Raw genomic sequence first — 5,388 nt, forward strand, 5'->3', positions numbered from 1 at the left:
TTCAAGAGTGGTATGTTGGTCACATGTCCATCCGCCAGGAAAGGTAGTGCCGTACGAAGTAGCGGGAAAAACAAACTTCAAAGTAGCGCTACGCGTTCAGCGGGAGGCGTGGATGATGAGCGGCGATAAACTTGCGAAAAGCAAGTTATGCCCAACTCCACCAGTGGATTCTGACAGCGTGGAAAAGTGTGAAAACATCCACGATCACCAACGGATTTCGAAGGGCTGGACTGCTGCATGATGGAGAGCAGGACACCGCCACGGCCCTTCAGAGGGTGTTCGACTCTGACACTGACAACGAGGATGTTTTTGGTTTTGAAAGTGACAACGAAGGAGAGAAGCGGAAAGTGGATGACGAAGCCATCCTGAGCCTGTTTGTATCCGACACTGGAGAAGAGGACTTTGGTGGTTTTAGTGCGCAGGAAGAAGAGAAAGATGGTGGTGAATGACTGACTTTTCTTGTTATTGCCGTGTCACTGCACCTGAGCCTAAAAGGTAGTCCCAATCTATTTTTCTGGTGTGCTGTAGGTTATTGTTATGTACTACATTTGTTACTCACAGTACATGTTTCGTACTTGTAATTACCGCTACTTGTACCTATAAAGTTATGCAAATATGTACCCATAACTTGTTTTTCAATATATTAATAAAAGGGGTGTGTCTCCAAACAGCCATCTCTTTCCTGACAATTCGCTTTGTGCATATTCTCTTACATATGATAAGTCAACATTGAAACACCTGCGGCTTTTAGTCAGGTGCGGTTAATGTATGTACAAAACAGGATTTTCGCCTGATTTTAGCTTGTGCGGCTAATATTCAGGTGCGCTTTGTAGTCCGGGAAATACGGTATTTCTATTGTTGCAATGGCGTTACCATTAACATTACAAACAAGAAAAAGAACAAAGAACAAGAAAATGCAGTGCGGTCACGTTACTATTTTTCAACAAACAGACACTTGAAGCTGTGTTCAGATTACTGCACCTTATATCAGTTGCACAGAAGAAGCTGGTAATCACTTTCTGGCAGATGAACACTTTTTGTCACAACACCTGGAGTTAAGGGGGCGAAACAATCGCATGAGTGCTGCTGTTTGACTGAGGAAGAATAAAGTAGTCGTGACCACTTCAAGATGACAAAGCAACAAGGTGATATATACCAGGTTTTTAGATTGTGTTCATAGGCCACGTGTCGACTAATCAAAACATGATATGGCAACATGACATTTGGTTCTTTAGGAAGAGGGCGAAGTTTTAGGAGTGACAGCAAGAGAGAGAGAGAGAGTGTGAAAGAGAGAGCAGAAAAAAGAGAGAGAGGGCGCGAGTTTTGAGATGTGAGAGATTTGTGACGTTTAGCGTGTTTGGAGTGTGTAGTTTGTGGATCTTACAGTAAAAATATAACTTTTTCTACTCTGAGTTTATGTATTTTGTCTGCTTTTAGATCAATTGTGTTAATGCAGTATGTCAAAATGAAAACATGACTGTAAATTCAGACATGTGAGGTTGTGCTGAAAAGGATGACACCAAACAAGGCAAATAAATAGTTTAAAGGTGAAATGTGGAGGGGAAATTAAAAGTAGTTAAAATGGTCAATTATACCCTGGACACCAGAGGGTTAAACATTTTTTATTAAGTAACGCAATAGTTACTTTTCCTAGTAATTAATTACTTTTAGAATCTTGTAACTCAGTTACTCAGTTAATTTTTTGAAGAATTAATTAGTAACTATAATTAATTACTTTTTCAAAGTAACTTTCCCAACACTGGTGATCAGTAATTCATTTAAAAAGTAATTTATTTAGTAAGTAATCACAAATATAACCAACTTTCATAGGTTTTAATATCCTGATGTTGACAATTGAAGCAAATACAATAAAATAATAACTACACATGTTATGTGTTAGTCTTTAATACAGCAACACACACATACACAGCAAATAAATAATCAGACAGTCACTTTGATTTTTTAAAATCAAATTTATCAATCATTATTTTACTAATAGATTTGCAAATCGTTACATAAAAAATATTATTAACAACTGCTTTTAGAAGTAGAAATGATTTATGAGGTTTTAGATATTTAAGATAACTAGATTGCCACCTATTGAATTAATGCACATTTTAAAACATCAGAAGCTGGTGGATAATAGAAGACAACTTAAGGAAGCGTTTCCCTTTTTACATGGTAAAAAGAAGACGACCACTGAAGGTGGAATGGTGAAAATGATTGTCATATATTTTAAAATGAACCCAGAGACATGAAAACACCTGATCTCCAGTCTCTAGACGCAGTGAGGCTCCATTAGAAGCTGTTCTGAAATGTGAGGCCTGACGCTCCCACGCTGAAAAAATGTGTTCTCCATTCTTAAACAACACAACAGCTACACCATGTTTTAGTTATAGAAGCAAGTCAAAATAATCACATTTTAGGGCTCTTGGTTCTGTGCTTGTGGGTGAAAATGTTATTTTCAAGCTTTTCTTCGTCACATTTTAATATTTGCATTCCTGTTGCCATAGTGCCTGAAGGCTCTTACAATTTAAAAAAAAACGATTTTACCGGAGGAATTCTCACCTTTTACCTTTGGGCCAGTATTCGTAGAAAATTCAGTGTTAACATTTCCACAGGCCCGAGAATGTTGAATTCAGGATCCAGCAGATGTTTGTGAGGTACATTTTGGAAGAGCTGGATAAACATCGTCTAACTTTTCTTTGCTCTCCAGTATAATTGCAGGAAAATGCAGGCTTTATTAAAACTGTGACAATTTAACACTCAATCCCAAAAACAGACTTGACATGTTTCCATGAAGACTGCTTCATATATCAACAGCTCTGAAAATCCATTAAAAAACAGTCATGTAGAACATGATCGCTCTCACTCTGTGTCTCTAAAAAACCCAGCAAACTGGTGATCACTTCAACAAAATGGGCATAGTTTATGGCTTTATCAGCTGCAACACCATGTAGCACCTGGACCCCCTGCAGGCCCTATAGGTGTCTGACCTCCAAGCCTTGTTGCATATGTCCCTCTGAGGTCCTTGTGCAGTAGCAGTAGCTGTACTAGTAGTACAAGAAGTAGTGGCAGTAAGAGTACCAGTATTGTGCAACAACCAGGCTTCAAGAGCAGTCACTCTTCTGGCTTACAAATGGTGAAAACATGTCATATGCACATGCCACACTCTTAACTGTAAATCAGAAATTTTGATAGAATTTGAAAAGCAGTTTAAAATTCTGGTTTGGCATAGACACAGACTTTAGTAATCCCACACTGGGAATATTCACATGTTACAGCAGCACAAGGGTCAGCAAGAAAAAGTGAAACAGAGATATATTAGAAAAATACACAAATAAATAAGTAGTGCAAAAATTAAAACAAGGAAAAACCTATGCAAGAGTAATTACTACTGATCTGCAAACTGCTAACTGGTTGTTAGAGACAGCAAATACACTCAGAGAATATTAGCATGTCAGTATAAAGCTGACTGTAGTTCCTGGTCAGGCTGGCTGCACTTCAGTTAACTTCAGTTTTTTTTCTAATTTAAAATTTCATATCAGGTTTAAGTTTCAAGTTTTATTGTCATGTACAGATAAAAAGTGTAGTCACATTTACCCATTATGAAGTTATTTGGCTGGTGCTCCTAATAAATGTGTTTATTTATTAGATCTACTGATACAGCCAAAACATATAGTCACGTCTGATGAGGCAGACGGCGTGAGGAGATTCTGGACCCAAATGCAGGCACAGCGGCAAGGGCAGATAAATAACAAATGGAGAGCCTTTATTTTGGAGGCTTAACAAAACATAAATAGAAGGTAAGGAACAGGAAGGAACTAACAAAACATAAACTGGGAAAAGAAACATGAGGAATATGTAAAACGAATTCAAATTCAAATTCAGATTTTATTTGTCAAATCTTAAACCTTAAAGGGTTCAGCAGCATTTACAAATGTCATCCTGGACGGAAGCATGCGCTCCCAATCACAAGCTGAGAGGTTCACCAAATTCAAATCAAATTCAGATTTTATTTGTCACATACACAGTCATACACAGTATGATATGCAGTGCTTACACAACTGCTCATGACCTATAGAAAAAAATGTCAGGGCTCTGTGTGCGGGCAGGTGGAGAGGAGGATCCAAGCGCAGGACTCGAACACAGAATTGTAAATCAAAACCAAAAAAAAAGCTTTATTGCTGACATGAAAACCAAACGTGAAGTGAATACAGAAACCAAAAACACACAGGCATAATCTGAGGGTATGACGCAACACGAGCACGGCAAAACACAGGGCTTAAATACACAGGGTAGTAATGAGGGAATGGGCAACAGAAGGGAGACACAGCTGGGAGAGATCAGGGCTAACGAGACGGGGGGAACCAAGCTGCACACACTAACATGAGACAAAGACTTTCACAATAAAACAGGAAACATGAATTACTAAACAAGAACGCAGACTCGACACTGAGAGACAAAATAACATGGAATACATACATGGAGCTCAAACAATACAGGAAACCACAAAAGCACGGATAAACAGAAACAAGAAACTAATAATAATCATCATCATCACAATCACAACAAGAGAACAAGAACACAATCCATGATGCAAAATTAAACCAAAACATAATAAACTCAAAATACCGTGACAAAAAAATACTATGAATAAGATAGGAAATAAATATGAAAATTAAAAAGGGTAAATTTAACTTGGAAAGAATAAGATAAAATGTATGAATTAAAGTTGGAAAAAAAAACTGTACAACAAAATACACAATACACAATACACAATACACAAATACACAGTGTAGAAATATATAAGAAGGATACACAAATACACACTGTAGAAATATATAAGAATGTATGAAGAAATATAAATATATATGTACAATAACAGCAGCTGTACAGTATTAAGTGGAAATGAAGAAATATAATGTCCAGTGTTGTGGGGTCATTACACACAGGCTAGAAGTGCAGCTCACTCTTTACTGACACATTGTAAATACGTTTAATGCTGGATTGTTGACGTTTTTGTACAATGGTTTAGCCACAAGCATAATTTCCACTTCTGGATAAAGATCACTCTATCTTCATGCTTCTTAACAAATTAAGAGTGTAATGTCTTTATTAAGTTGTTATTTATTAATGCATACATAATAATGTGCTCAGTGACATAAAGGTCCCCTTTCAAGAGTTTGTGCTACGTAGTTTTTTTTCTTTGTTTTAGTTGTTTTGTTTTTCCATCTTCACAACCCAGTGTTTAAAATGTTAATAATCTTAGGACCAACCCTCCAGCTTGTTATGAATCGCCCAGATTTTTTCTAAAGTTTGTGATTCAAAAGTGGCCTTAATACTTTATACAGGCTAAATATTTCCAGAATAATGTTTCTCAATGTA

This window comes from Neolamprologus brichardi, chromosome 3 (assembly GCF_056152115.1).
Source record: "Neolamprologus brichardi isolate AB-2024 chromosome 3, ASM5615211v1, whole genome shotgun sequence".
Taxonomy (NCBI): domain Eukaryota; kingdom Metazoa; phylum Chordata; class Actinopteri; order Cichliformes; family Cichlidae; genus Neolamprologus; species Neolamprologus brichardi.